The 17,220-nt window shown below is 33.7% G+C and overlaps 1 protein-coding gene and 1 non-coding gene across 2 annotated transcripts in view; both read left to right on the plus strand.

Moving 5' to 3' along the window:
• Positions 1 to 17,220, plus strand: part of kmr (pleckstrin homology domain-containing family A member kramer) — a 143,246-nt gene that overhangs the window by 33,888 nt on the left and 92,138 nt on the right. The gene's annotated exons all lie outside the window — the stretch shown is intronic.
• LOC147065758 (small nucleolar RNA U3) lies at positions 3,678 to 3,894 on the plus strand. The gene has a single exon (XR_015071857.1). It is a non-coding gene; the product is annotated as a small nucleolar RNA U3 (small nucleolar RNA).

Below are 17,220 nucleotides of genomic sequence, written 5' to 3' on the forward strand. Positions count from 1 at the left end.
CCAAATTATGATAAAAAGCAGAAAGGACAGTTTTTATTAAAATAATTTAAATCAATTTCTCTCTGCTAAAATACGTAGAATGTAGATAAATAGGTATGGACGGAATGGTTGACACAATCCGTTGTGTTGTCCATTTTCATATAGCGGGTGGAATCCTGGACCAGTGACGTCCCTAGACAAAATTCCGCCCCTAAGGCAGCGCCAAAATGCCGCCCCATTTTTACACAGTATTTTTTATCATCCTCTCATGACTCCAATATCTAAGAAATATGTTGTATAATGTATCAAAATATATACAACTAAATCTAATTTAAATGCTATCTCTACTTCAATACACAATATTGCGAGTCCACGGTTTTAGATACATTTAAAAATACACCTACTAAAAATACAAACAACTTTCAAAACTCGCGAGGACTGGCAAAAATATCTGGATAAATTAATTAGGTAAGTATGTACCTACCTATAACTCATGCACGTGTCATTGCTGGTCATCAAGGACGTGACGTCCAAGGCCAACGGAAGTAAACTAGACATCGCAAACCCGATAAAAAAACAAAGCCCTGTTAAAACTTTTATGTTAATTAATACATTTTGTTTCCAACCAGTGAGTTGAATTATTTAATGGAATATATTTCCGTTATTATTGAGTTATGTATGTAGCTATATATTTATATATATACCTAATGATTATTCTCGATTTGCCGCCCTTCGAGTAACTGCCGCCCCCAAGCTACGCTCAATCTGCCTAGCCCCACGGGACGTCACTGTCCTGGACACTACGAGTCAAAGAAGAGAAAATGCTAGACGTTTTCAAGGTGCGTTGGTGGCGACTAGGGATTCCAATCCCGGGATCCCGAACTATATTCGATACCTATGAATCCCAGGATTGGTAAACATAATCCCGAAACTTTCGGGATTGATTTTTTTTATCAATTTTATGGAAAATAAAATAAAAACGAAAATATTTAGAAAAAATACTTTTAATAACAAATAACTACATTAGAGATAAACTGAGTTTGAATGAAGTTTGATTTATTACCCATGTGTTACCAATTCATTTTATTTTTCACATAAATTAATAAGAATGAGAAAGATTGGAAAAAAAAAATGCTTTGCACTTTCGTGATATGAATTTGAGAAATAGAATAAATAAATCAAGAAACATTTAGTTAGGCGTTTCTACCAAAAAAATTCTATTCCGGAGACCCACTGATCACAGGGGGAGTCACCGAATAATAAATAACCATTTTTGCTGCCTTACGAAATCGTAACAACATCAGAAAAAAACTAAAAAAACTAACACTTCACGTTAGCTTGTATTTTTATTGGTAACACAATATGTTATTTTTAGAACTTGTTTTTGTATTATCTTTTCATAAATAAATAGAACTGTTTTACTCTTACAATATCATTTCCATTTACTCCATTACACGTATGTATTTGCAAGATTGAACATGCACAATATTAACAATACATGTCTTAAATAGTATAAATTATTTATTTATTAAATTTTGACCGATTTCATCAATGTTTTTTGTATATATAAAAATTTTATATAAACTATCGAAAAAATGCCAATCCCGGGATCGTCAAATGTAATCCCGAAATCCCGGGATCAAAAATTTGGCTCGGGATTGGATTCCCTAGCGGCGACGACTACTGAGTTAGGGTTCATTTATAATACGTAATTTACATATTATTATCTTCTCAGTTATATTTTGTGTTACCTATTTGAATTATGTTACGTGCGCAAAGATTCGACAAACGTCCGAGATCGTAATCGTTGCATATTGAAACATGTGACATTTGCATCGCACTGAAAATATTATAATTCCGATACACGGTAACTGTTTATTATGTGAAACTCGATTTCAAAATGGCCACCATTGTTCCAGTACTCAATGATAGGCATTAAAAATATGTATGAATAATCATAATAACAACAATGGGTAGAGAGCAGTATAGTATAATATGCGTAGGAATCTGTAGGTAAGTATCTACCAAAAAAAGCTATTGTCATTCATGGCGCGTTGCAATAGTGACATTCAAATTATGCCGACGACAACCACAATACTACAAAATAATCCTGTAGATAAAACCACATCGATGTTCTAACATTGATACCTCGTATCTGACATTCAATATTTTTGACAAATGGGAGATAAAAGTTATACTTACAAAGACTATTAAATATAATTCAATAAAAATAAAAATGGGAGTATGAGAGAAAGGATATATAAATGTGTAGGAGAGAACGAGACAGGGCGAAGACGTATTAAATGGGCTGCCGTGAGAGAATAGATAGGTACACGTAGACAACGTCGACGCAATTTCTGATTTTGAAAAATAAACTGACAGCCAATTTTATTGTAGAAATCGTTTAGTTTAATCAGGTCGTGAAAGAAAACTAATGATAGGATTCTCCCATAATAGTTTGACAGGTGCTTACAGTACAGTACTGCAGTACCAACTAGCATTTATCGAGTACATATATAGAAAATTTTAAACGGCATTACATAAATATTAATATGTGACAAATTGGTGGAAAGGTATAAAGAAGTATGGTATCGGATAGTAGTCGACACAATTTTGAAAATTATATAAATCTATGATAATATCCATTTATATATTTACATAGTATATGCTCGATTCAAATTGAAAAGATTTCGGTAGTGGCTTAGACGAGGAATTAATAGTGTGTTATTCAATACACAATCAATCGAAAAATAGAAACATTATGGATGATGAAGAACCACTAGCTAAGCGTCACCGCTTCTATAATTTCTGTTGCAGAACTAAGCCATATCCAAGAATGTTGACAGATGACAGTGCCACTTTTTTTCAATTTTATTATATTACTAATCGTAATGCATATTATTTATATTATATTCATCACAAATTATTGAATGTTTACATTGTTTCGATTTCAATTCTCTGATGATAATGATATGAAAGCTTCCGTAGACATTTTCTCCATAATAAAAAGCATAGTGAATAAATTTTCCTATTCTGAGTGCACGAATAGAATCATCGCAAATCGTAAAGTGACAAATCAGCGAAATGTCAACTGTCACATGGAAACCAGTGGAAGACTACGGCGCCATCGACGCATGCAATTGTTATTAGATTTACTCCACAGTTATTAGGTAGGTATACATAAATCCACCACGTCATTCACCAAGTTGTCTGCAAGTCCTAGCGAGACAGCTGACTCTATTGTTAATAATATTAATATAGGTATTGATCCCTCTATTTCAAACTATCGCCATTCAAGCTATGTGAAATAAACAATAATAAATGTTTTATAAGATGACGAGTAAACGCATATTATTATATTTACATGAGCGAGATAATAAATAAATTAATGCGAGAAATGTAAAACACATCGGCACGCGCGTAGAATCTGAATATTTTGTATTGTGCTGCCTACGTTTTGAATAGCGTCGTGAAAAACTACTGCTATTTCACGCAACGCCGCCTACCGTAAACGTATTAGAGCGAGATAGCCGGATGACGGTACGTGATTGTTGTATTCGTGGAAATTTATGACCAAATTTCAAGTTTCTCTATTCGCAAATAACGCCGATAGATGCCAGATCGAGCGTGGCAATTTAAAATCGCATATACATTGTTACGAAAACTATATATATTGTTACTTCAAACAGTTTATCGTTAGGACTGTACTTCACAGGATCATTTCTGTAGTACTTCCTCCCTCGTAACGTGCACACTCTACCAGAGTGACACTCCGCGATGAGGAGACGTGGTGGGGTTCCTTGAGCGTGAGGCAGGCTTTGAATTGGGTCTTCGGATCTGGTTCTCAGCCCTCGATGACCGTTCACCGTCCGATTGGATCTCGGACGGTTGGGGAACTTTCGCTTTCTGAGCGGCTCATAAAATATCAAAATTACGACGAATAACCTTTATTTATTATTATAATCCATACAATATGATTCGTGTCTTCTTGTGACTGCTTAGATTAATAATTACAAATTAATAGTATGCTACGACCATAATAATTATTTATAATAAATAATATGTATTTTATACGAAGGTACTGTTTTTTATTTGTATGCGAGTCAGTGATGCCAACCGTACTATAATTATAGTATTTGTACTATAATTTTGGCCCGCGTACTATGTACGATATAAAACAAGTATAGTACGCCCAAAATACTATAATTTTGAAAATTCGGAAAAATAGATAAAAAATGGCGCTAAAGCTGTTCGGGAGAACTAAAATACCTAACTTGGTCTTAAAAACGAGACGTTAATCACCTTCTATTTGAATTTTTGTCTGAAAAAAGGAGACGTTAATCACCTTACATTTCATTTTTTGTCTAAAAAAACGAGATGTTAATCACCTTACAGTTGAATTTTTGTCTAAAAAAAAAGGTGACGTTAATTACTTTACGCGAAATTTTTGGAAAATGCAGAAAAGTATTCGTCATTCAACGCGTACTATATTTTTTGCCGAAATATGTACTATAATTTTGGAGGCTCGGTACTATAATTCCACTTTGAAAATATGGCAACACTGATGCGAGTGTAAAGAAACGGAATGTCGCCGACATTCATTAAATCTGCGATTTTTGTCCACAAAATAATACTTATCAGAATTTATTAAAATATGATATTTAATTTCAATTAAATCGGTTACATATTGCCTAGAATATGCTTGTAAAATTATGATGTTACATACCTACTGATGAACGTTTTACAAAGTGTACCTACACTACCTACCTTATAAATATTTAAAAAAAAAACTGAATTTTGCCAAAGTAGGTAAGTACCTACTTACTTATAATTTTGTAGGAAAAATCGTAGGTATACTAATATAAAAAATAACTGGAAATCCAAGGGTTTGGGGAGGCAGAAAAGAAAACCGAACGGTAATTTTTAGTTATCAATGTATTTTTTCTATTCTGCTTAGTCTAAGTACTGACCGTGCCATAGGGCAGTGCTCCGCAACCGGTGTGCCGTGAGACGATACTAGGTGTGCCGCGGTACATTGCTCCCAAAAAAAAATACAAATAATTTTAAGACAGTGTACCAAAGGACCTACCAGACCACCATTGAAAACAAACAATTAATTTTGGATCCGTTTCAAAAACATTTAACTTTGCTGCAAAAGAAATTTCATCATTACTTTTATATAATCAATACGACTGGATTCGAAACCATTTTGCAAATAATGCCGAAAATTCTATAGAAGCGCTTTCCCTATAAATTCGAGAGGAATTGGTTGAATTGAGAAACGACGGGACGCTAAAACTTAACTTCGCCGATGTTCCATTGGCTATTTTCAGGATTTCGGTCGATAAAGAATATCCTCGGATTTCTGACAAGACTATCGCAGTTCAGCTCCTATTTTATACGACATATATAGGTGAGCAAAGTTTTTCAACTCAAGTTATAATTAAAAATAATAAGCAGTCTTGCTTGAAGGGTCTTGACCGACGGCTTCAGGTTACTCTTTCAAATATCAAGTCAAAATATATAAAACGTTTACAAAAAAGCTAAGTTATTACATTAATTAGTTATTGATAATACAAATACATGGCAATCTGTACATTTAGTTCTTCGTCGTGTGTTATGTTGCTTGTATATTTAATTATTTATCACATAAAAAAACATAAACTAATGTAAGTATGGTGCATGGCCTCTATAAGGGGGAGCTGACAGGGCTCTCTGGGGGCCCAGGCTCAGGTGAAGCCAGCGTGGCAGGTCAACCAGATAAATGAGATAAACACAAATTACAATTTTGCTCGAAAAGGAAAAAAAGTCGCCGGCGGCGCTATTTTACTACGCTGGTATTAATATTTTAAAACGTGCGATTGTAAGATACAATTTATTATGATGTGAATACTCAACAAATAATAAAATTGTTCTCAACCCGACAGCTAACCATAATTCAAGTGGATGTATTAATAAATACAAAAAATCGCTAAACATACAATCAATACCAATATTTTTCCTCGAACACCATTTGAAAAACGCTATTTTAGAGTATCACACTGTCTTTAACTTTAGCGATAGGTAGGGGGCCCGCCAAAGATCCTGGCCTGGGGTCCCTCTTCAGGAAGTGGGGTCCATGATTTGGTGTATAAATTGTTTTACGTGCGGTGTGCCGTGGAATTCTCGGAAGACCTTTGGTGTGCCGTGGGTGAGAAAAGGTTGCGGAGCACTGCCATAGGGCATAAATAATAATATTTTTAATATAGGTACAATAATAATATTAGATCAGGGATGGCGAACCTATGGCACGCGGGATGATTTTGCATAGCACGCGAATGTTACGTTGAAAAGAAAAATAGATATACATAATAATAATTATTATGTACTTATATTATTTTAAAAAATATATTTTTTTTACAAAAAATTCTTTACAAATACCCAAATTTATATTAAGTATATAATATTAAAAATGCGTAATTTATTCGGTTTTTAATAATATTTATCAATCAATCGCCAACGGAAACGACGAAATTCATTCATAAATGACAGATCGCATTGTATAAACTATTTTTTCATTTTTTTCCTGCTTGAACTACTCAAAAAACTGCTCAGCACGTCAGACAGTCAAAAAAATAATATTTGTGAAATTTTGGCACCTGTACGTAAAAAGGTTCGCCAGCCCTGTACTAACTAGACCGTGCTATAGCAACGGATGAAAGGAGAGAATCCGTAACCAAATAATATTTTAATAAGTTACAGATAATAATATTAATTTAATATAGTAGTAGGTACCTACTTACACAGTGATGGGAATCTATAATATTATTATTATGTCCTCCCATTTCTGAAATCGGAATCTATAATATTATTATTATGTCCTCCCATTTCTGAAATCGGAATCTGTGGTGAAAATTCTAGAATTAAAAAAATTATGTAGGTACTTACCTATCTAAAATTTGAAACTGTTTTGAAACAATATTGTCAGCATTATTATTACTTCCCTACGAAGATTTTGAAACGAGAAATTTATAGATTCCTAATACAAAATATTAAAGTTTTTCTATCCCTTTTCAAAGTACCTAAAGGTATTAAATTTCAATAATTTAGTACAGTAACGCACATCATTATCATAATTTTATTATGAGCTGATTCCTGTTATTTTGTCTTTCGTTGAGATGGCTAAAACAAGTATGCTTCTTCCTGCCAGCAGTCTATGACAGATCAGCACTTTTATTCTATGACTTCGTCCACTGCCCAGCATCAACACTACTATTTTTTTTACCATCATCTCAAATTATACATTTTTTTTGTAGTCAGACCGGTTTGTGCGTCGATGAACTCTCCGAAGAGATAAAAGTACCAAGAGAGGAGGAATACTGGTGACTTACTTTGAAATGGTTCTACATTATCATTGCTAATGAAATGAATCCCAAATTTATATTTTAACATTATGTAGGTAATAAGATTTTTTTGGTACTTGTACAATATATCAGACACGATGTTTTAATCATTCATTTAATATAAGGGGGGACATGCTCAGCGTAGGTCAAAATGTAGCTTTTGTTCTATTTTCAAAGCATGATCCTGGACATACCTTAAACGTTGTAGATAATCTATTTATATAATTTTGAAGCCTTATTATCCTTTATATTTATTTTAAACATTTGATGACTGCATAAAGTATTTTTATTAGATAAAATAGTAAGTATTCTTTTAAACCTCTCGCTCTAATTTTTTAGAATATAGTCATAGTTCAGTACATAAATGTGCAGTGGTGCTAAGATTTTTTACATTTATTAATTTTAAACGCATTTATAAAACCATCAGTATAATTTATATGGACATTATTATAGTGAAATATTTACGATAAAAAAATATATTGATAATCTCTGTGATCCCAAATTTGACAAGAATTAGGCATTTTATTATTCAAAAAATGGGCAAGATTAACACATTTGAAGATAATTCTAAAGATACTAATTATAAGCTTTGTCTTTGACCATTCAAGTGTGATAAACATCCTACGAATAATGATTGCTTTATAATAATTATTGACCTAAGAATAAGGTAGTGTTTTTTTTAAATACGCCATTTCTTTTGGCATTCCCCAGTGGTTAAGCTACAACATACGGCCGTAGCCATAATTGACAAACTATAATTGAAGTAGGGAGTAAAATGATGTTAACGCACGTGTTTGAACATGTACCTAACCGAATTTTTTTAAACGGTACCTACATGTTCAAACACGCGCGTTAACATCATTTTACTCCCTAGTCCCTACTTCAAACATAAGAAGGATAATAAGGCTTCAAAATTATATAAATAGATTATCTACAACGTTTGGTATGTCCAGGATCATGCTTTGAAAATAAAAAAAGCTCCATTTTGACCCACGCTGAGCACGTCTGCCCTTAACCAAAACCTAATCGAACGTAATCTACCACCGTAGAGTGGCCCCCACATAACCTTGCCATTTGGAATAGATTTTTTTGAATTAAAACGTGAGTAAACCAATCAAGTGCTTGGAATTTACTAATACAATTATACGGCGTAGGTGAGTAAACTAATCAAGTGCCTGGCTTTTACTAATACAATTATACGGTTGCGTATACATGCACCCAAATGCGGTTGACCCCTTCAAAGTGTTTCTTGTTGATAATTTATTATAAAGCCTAGTACCCACGTACGTTCTTGCTCGACGGTTTTGTTCGATCGAGCATGTTGACTTAGAAGCATGCTTGTCGTTGCGACCACACAGTCGAGCAACTCGGCATAAGACGCTGTGTGGCCACCGTCGCACCGCCACAACTTCGACCACGAGTGAGAGCGAGGCCACACTAGCCTTGCCGGTGCGTCCACACTCCCTCACTCAAATTACATCGAGCAAGAATTATGGACCTTCAATATTTTTCGGATAGCGCAATTTGTTCGATGTTGAACAAAAAACCATCGAACCAGATGGTACACACGTAGAGACATGTTGGAATGAGCGTAAAACCACCGAGAATGTACGTGTGTCTGTACTTACTATAATGTTTTATTCCTATAAATGTTGCATAGATTTATTCTTGATTGTCTTGGTTGAATATCGTCGTATATTTCTTCATATATATCAGACTTTTGAATTGAAGAGCTGTAAATTAAAAAAGAATTGTGAAATCATTGATGTAGTATATCCAGGGCTCGAAATGGACCGGAACGCACCGGAACGCCGTTCCTGTTCGTTAAATCGGTAAAATTATCGCTCCGTCTCGTGGAAAAAATAATTTGACCGTCTGAGCTAGATAGGCCATATAATAGAAAATCCAACACACTTATTTTTATGAAATACACATAAAATATTATGATAACTGTGTAAATATATTCAGAAAACTGTCGAGCGCTCCGGTTCGTAAACTTTTCCATTTCGAGCGCTGAGTATATCAATGTGTGAAATGGACTGAATAGACCTCCGCATTCATCGCAATTCGACTAAGAGCTTTACCAGTTAAACTACCTGCTCAAGCATCATCAATGTCGATATTTTTATTATAATATACGCCACTTTTGATGGATTCCTTCTATAGTGGCAACCAATTTTCTGATTTTTAAATAAAGGTAATACCTACATATCTTTAATAACATTCATTCAAAAAGTAAAACTCTATATTGCGATGGATATAGGTTTAATTTTTTTTTTCAAGAATTTCACGAACGGCTTTCTAATGTTGTTACAAATTGTATGTATTGAATGAAGAATTTCGAATTCTTAAATTTTGTGTATTAAATCTTGAATAACAAAATATAGTTAGTTATAGTATACAAAGAATATAAATAAAATAAAATTATTATTAAAAAAAAATATCTTAAAATAAGCAACCTTGATTATGAGTTATAACATGGTTATAAGTTATAACCATTTAGAAGCAATGTATTTGCGCTGTATCGGCAGAGAGAAAGAAAGATTAGGTTGTGCCTGAAAATGTAGCACGTGACTCAGACAAGAGGAATGGAATTTGGGCGCCAAATTTTTTTATTCGTCCGTTATTGCGGAACGTCACAGCTTTTGCACCAATCATCTCCCTGCCATTAATGTATCAATTCAACCGATTCTTTCTTGATAAAATAATTATGCAAACGTACACCAAAAGAAGTGCAGTTTTTCAATAGATCGTGACAAAGGTTTTTTTATATGGACTGTTCAAGTAACTTTTATTATTGTACCTGTGTAAATCTAAATCTTTAGTGGTTGAACAAAGTAGGTGCATGATACCTATATTCTTAATCTATCATATAACTTGATGACATCAAAATAAAAAAAAATACTCAATTGTCTTTACTATCGATTACCGCTATAGGTACCTACTTAAGGGCCCACATACGCCACGTAGGTCAAAATGGAGATTTTATGGTATTTTCAGAGCATAAGCCTGGACATTCCTTAAAAGTTGTAGATAATCTATTTATATAATTATGAAACCATATTATCCTTTATATTTATTCTAAACATTTGATGACTGCATAAAGTAGTTTTAGTAAGTACTTACATAAAATAGTATTATTTTAAACCTCTCGATCTAATATTTTAGAATATACTTAGTCCTTAGTCATATTTCAGTACATCCATGTGTAGTGGTAATTTTATAAATTCATTAATTTTTAAACGCATTTATAAAACCATTAGTAAAATTGTTGTTAACATTATATAGTGAACTATTTACGATAAAAAAATAAATTTATAATCCCAATATCCCAAATTTGACAAGAATTAGGCATTTTGTTATTCAAAAAATGGGCATGATTAACATATATTTGAAGATAATTATAAAGATACTGATTATAAGCTATGTCTTTGACCATTTAAACCTTATTTATTGACCAATGAATAAGGTAGTATTTTTTGAAATACGCCATTTCTATTGGCATTTCCCAGTGTTAAGCTACAACATACGGCGGTAGCCATAAATTGACAAACGATAACTGAAGTAGGGAGTAAGAGCATGTTAACGCGCGTGTTTGAACATGTACCGAACCGGACAAAAACGTTTATTCGTTCTCATACTTATCTTATAATATTATTATATAGCAGTATTTAGTTTTAACGTTGTGCCTATTCATATCGGAATTGGTAGTCAAAGAAAATGTCGAGAATCACTATACACCAAGCATGTCCAACTTCAAGTAGGTTGTGGTCAGCGTGATCTACTATCCAGTATAAAAACTAGCAGTGATCGACAACATTCTTCCATTGGCATTCTTCAACTTGAACAAATGTATTATATTTGGCTGCGGACACTAGTATTTTACCGTCACAAAGATATAAGTATGTAAGTACTCAATTTCGGACACTTATTACCCCAATCGTCAAACTATTATCCTACTGTCCAAATACCCTACTGCGCGACGGTAAGGGGAACCCATGCCTCAGTTTAATTTAATTAAAGCGGATGATTCACATCTTTTTAACACTACAGGCCATGGTGGCAGTATGGTGAAACAGTAGTATGTTTAGTAAAAGAAGAGAAGCGATCACAAACTCACCGAATTTGAGAAAAAACACATCGAGAATCGAGCTTGGACCCCCGGATAAATATGATCAGTGACTTTCGTACTGGATTATGAGGACTCTTTCTACTGCATACCGCGAGTGATACAATACGATTCAAGTAATACGACGAGGTTACGCAGGATTTCTCATGGCTAATTAATAAGTTGATTAGGGAGATAACAATAAGGATGGTTAATTCTTCTCACTGAACAGATTAATAATGATTTCCCCTTGAAGATCACAATGAAATCATACTTTTTTTTATTTTCAAGACTCGTATGGGTCTATCATGCGATTGACGCCTTGGACATGCTGGGTTAAATCGTTTGCCCTTGTTTTTCCTTTTTATGCAATTGGTATTGAATGGTGTTAAATGTGATGCAGTAACCAACCCATTCAGGGTGGTAATATGAAAGCACCCTAGTTTCCAATCCCCGAGGTCAATAGTGTCGCGGTGAAATTTTCACGTTGGCTCCTTTTCATGTAGGTACTTAATAAAAATTCCGCTTTGGAAGCGAAACTCATTGCCTTTTACTTTGGCTTGTCTCTTGTATTATCTCGTCGCGTATGGGATACGAGCACAGAACAGTCGGCTCGAGTTTGAGCGGTGCAGGTAGTCGATGTTGGGCGGTGCATCTATTCTCAGTGGCAGCGGATTCATACTAGAGTAAATTAAAAATAAATTACTATTTTCCTTCCACTGTGGACCTTAAATTTATTATAATATCATTTTGACCTCAACAGCATTGAATAATTCTGATTTGTCTTATTTTTTTCCGTTCATTAATCAGAGCATGTCAATTTATACGAAAAATACATTCTTTGAGCAATTTATATAAATAAAGAAAGATTTGAATTATTCTTTATTATTATAATTATATGAACAATTAATATAATAAAATGTAAGCTAATTCAGTCGAGATTTCAATGTTAGTCTGAAACCACGCATGTCAATTAAATGTTCATTTAGAACAGCGAATGACTAGGACGACTTGGTGCTTATTATCAGAATGATTGTCATCATCCTAAACAATGGCACCAAGTCTATGAGATATAATGAGATAACACGATGTGAGTCATCCAACAGATGATAATGGCAATGCGCTAGTTATGCCGCTGGGCTAGTAGTGGAAAACCGCTGGATGGGTACTAAATGAACGCCCCGAAACCCGCTGGATCGACGAAATCATATAGTTCGTGGATGTACGTGGCAGCGAATAACTAAGGACCTAGAGAAGGCCTTCACCCAGCAGTGGTCAGATTGATCCCCAGCTGATGATCATGGTGATATGATAATAAACTCTGGAATTAGATCGAAACGTCAGATAAGAAGGAAGAAAATTCACACCGTAGGTTTAATAAACTGCCAACATTTTGCAATAATAACATTATGAATGGAACAAAAATCATGAAAGCTACACGTACCTAATATAAATAGATTTTAATACATTTCTTCTTATTTCTTAGATGACAGGGCTCTAGCCTAGGGGCCCAGCGTGACGGGTCGACCAGGCAAATGAGATAAACACACATCTTAAATTTGCTATAATTGTATGTAGCGCTATTTTACTTCAGAGTTATTACCATTTAAAAATATATGGTTGTTGTGACTTGTTGAGTGATTCTCGACAACTCCATAATTCGATGTGTTAAAAAATCGCTAAAAATACACTGAATATTATTCGTAACCTTGAATCCTCGTAATCCTCGAACACCACTGTAGAGCGTCAGACTGCCCTTTAACCATAGCGATAGGTAGGGGGGCCCATTTCAAGATGTGGGGGCCATGCCTATTCTTGAACCAAGACGTTCTTCCTTTGCCTCAGCCTCGCTTATCAGAAATCATCCCTTGATTGATACGATTCAGATGTCAATATATAAGAGTGTCGCATGATAAATTATTTCAAATATTAAGTGTAAACTACTAAATACTGTAAAAAAATGTAAACTAAATCAATGCCATTCTCCAGCTTGAAACATTCTATGATTTAGCATAGTAGCTGCTACTAGGTTTTGTACTATATTTAGAATAACTTCGTGTCGTGTACACAAGAAGCTTATTTTAACAAAAGCAAAAGTATTAATCATAATCAAAGAATAAGCCATTGGCAAACGCGAGGCAGAAATAAAATACGTTTTGTGGCATGACTGATGTGAGATAGCTGGCACGCCACTGCACTAGTTGGGTTTAACAAACCCCACTTACGTCTTGGAACTGAGCTCAGTGGCTCAGGTCGGCCAAGAGAGCGATACGATGGCCAGGTGACAGGGATGTCCAACTCAAGCCCACTCTTTCGCTAAAGTACTGGACACTGGTAGCACGAAGGACATACCGGTGGCGAAGGATGGAGATAGGCTGTTGAGATCCGACATAAATAGTGCACGCTAAACTTTATCAGTCATACTTATTTGTTTTCACTGAACTAAGAATACAAATTTCAGATTGTATCTATTGCTTACTTTTTTAAATTCAATTAAACCCTGTCTAAATAAAGCAAACAATAATAGTAAACGTACGCTATGGAGAAATAATGACACCGTTCTACATACTAGAATAATTATACATATTTTATTGTCATGTTATGGTTATAAAACATATTATATTATAATATTTTATTTTTATTAAATAATTAATTTTATAAAACATTATTATAGATTTATAACATGTTACAAACATAAAATATAGATGGCATTGCACGACACTAACTTTTCTCTTATCGCATACTATAGTAGAAAGGTATTCATTTTATTGTGATCGTGACCCATCTTGAAGCAGGCGTCTCTGCTATACTCATTCGCGATGTACAACCTTAGTTACCAATAGTTATATTATCATATTTCGACGACATTTACTAGGGCAGTTCCGCTTTACTGGCGTATGCATATAACAGCAAACTGCATTCAAGCAATTTACTGCAAATTTGCATGCATAAACCTAATTTGAATCTGTCGAATAGTGACGTCACGTCGCTGACATAATAAGCGTCATGCCGTGGCTAATGTTACCAACTTTTAAATTTCCCGATAATTAATTTAAAATTTTGAAATTGTGAATAGTTGTAAAAATGTGCAAACGGTACCATATAAATTTAATAATTATAAATGAATAATTATCATGAACTTTAAATAATTTATTTGTTATAAAATCATATTTATTTTATACTTCTTAATGCACAAAATGATAAAGTATACCCAGTAAATATTTCCATAATATGGAAATAGAGCTTCGCGGACTCATTGACAATATTACATACATCTCCATCGATCCACGACCTGTATACATTTTTACAAGCATTTAGCATCATCATGAATCCGATTATAGCACAACGGCACGTTTCAAGTCTCCTACTAAACGCTTGTTGTGATGAACTCATTTTAGACGTATATTAAAGTGACACTGACAGCTCGCGCAGATCGCCGCCATTTTAAGTTTAGTGCGCATTCCTATACGCATCTTCGTGACGTGTGCATTTTTTAGTTTTCTTATTTGGCCGATAAACCGCTTACTGCGTTGAATGCGGTTCAAAAGTGTATGAATACGGCAGATAGGCACCTTTTTATGTATTCTCTCTAAGCCGAATATATAACTCCTGCTAAATAACCGAATAATCGTCTAATCATACGTAACCGATGGATAAAAAATAAGGATATTTACCAACACCTAAACCTCCATGTTCATGCAACCTTCTTTTACAAAGCAAATTCATAATATAGCACATAATAGGTCAATGCAACGAATTAATAATTAATTCTATGTAATACATAATATGCCTCTAATAATAATAATTTAATATGAGAAAACAGGATCATGAGATGCTTATTCTATTTTTTTCCTTCTTCCAAATAACTTACCAATGAAGCCTATTGAAAAGCAATGAAAAAACTATACGTAATAAAAATAAATAATTACAAGATAAAAAGAACTTTTTATATACATCGTTTTTAAATTTTCTGTTGAATCATATAAACTTGACTTGACTAGCTTAAACGATCAAAAAAAAAATTGTACTTGATAGAAATACTGAATAATGAAATGTCATTTCATATTGATTTCCATAGTAATGCACGTATATATTATTTAATAATTTAGTTGCTAGGACCTCCTAGCAACCATAATGGTATCGAAATAACTTTTCATACAAAACAGAATTAACTAAAAATGAATTCAATTCTACTTAAAGATGGCTAAAAACATATAAAAAAATGCATTGGCATCGTGTTCTGATATATTCTAAAAGTTTCAAATGTCTAGCTAGTCAGGAATTTAGTTAAAAATCGATTGCAAGATTTGTACCGGACAAACAACCACCGGACAAATAAGAATATGACCTAAAAAAAACGTTGTAAAATGGCGACAATTTGATGTAATTTTTCATTCCATTACCTATCAAATAACAAAAAATTTAGTTTAGTTACAAATGTGAACAATCTTATTGTATTGCAAATGTTGGTAGGTATATACTTTATCTTTTTATGTATCATAGGTAGCTAATAGTCAATTATTTTTATTAGAACAAAACGTCTATTAAAAACATAAGCGTAGAGTGTAAACAAACGCTTCTGTACAGTATCAGCTGTTTCTGTTTCTGTGAGAGATGTTGTGATAGTTTCTATGGCCACGGGACCAGAGACGTAAACAACTTGAATTATTTAAAAAAAATGCGGGACACTACGATTTCAATGACGCATTATATTATTTTTTATTATTGTTAATCTTTTTATTTAGTTAGATACCCCTGCCGTATCAGTGATCCGTCAGGTGTGCGGGGATCAGGAAAGGCAGTGGGAGGGGGATTCCACCTTCCACAACACTCCTCACCTCCCCGGACCGCCCCGACGACGGTCAGTAGTTGTAATGCGCCAGTCCGTAGTCGACGTGTAAACGTATACAAATCCGTCCATATGCCGAGGAAACTTTAATCTACGAGAAATACCTATACATTTTTAAACGGATGTTTGTGTTATGAAGTACTAGGAAAAACACCAAGAATGTTTAAGTGATTTTGTTATGTTTGAAAATGTTCTTTTTAAAGTCAGAAAGATCGCGTAAACTTTTAAACAAAGTTGTTATAATATTATATTCGAAAAAGTGGCCTTTCATGTTCGCGGATCCTTTTGTTTATTCTTGAAGTTATTATCGTTTTTAAATTTTGAATTCTAACCGCTTTTATAGTGTTGGTGATTCTTACTTTGAATACAAACTTGTTTACTTTTGTTTTGTGTTTAAATTCAACCTGTTCAAAGTTGTACCTATGTTTACTGTGTTTAGTTATGTGTTGGTGAGATGAGTTTGTTTGAAACTTGTAGGCGTGTTTATGACTGCAGATAAAAATGCATTGTGCAGTGGAGATGCAGTGTGCACCATTGCACAAAATATTATGTTGTGATGTCTCTCAAGTTATCGAGATTGGATTTTATTGATTCAGGTTTGGAGATTTCCGTTATATTCTATCTATCATATTATATGCCAGTTTATTTTTAATAGGTACTGTCACTGAGTAACAGAGTAAAATAATGACGTACGTATTACGATGTACGATTATAAAATATATAGGTACTATGTATCGGTATGTATCGTAATTAATCAGTAGTCTAGGTACCTACCATGCATGGCATGCGGTGATTTTTACTTGTAGGGATGCTGGTGAATAAACATCTATTAGGTATATAAATCTACATTTGATTCGTATTACGTCAGCTACTATGTTGTTACATAGTATTAAATTGATTAT

The sequence above is a fragment of the Rhyacophila brunnea genome, unplaced genomic scaffold, assembly GCF_057557595.1.
Source record: "Rhyacophila brunnea isolate RB1 unplaced genomic scaffold, BYU_Rbru_1.0 scaffold_6, whole genome shotgun sequence".
In the NCBI taxonomy this organism is placed as follows: Eukaryota; Metazoa; Arthropoda; class Insecta; order Trichoptera; family Rhyacophilidae; genus Rhyacophila; species Rhyacophila brunnea.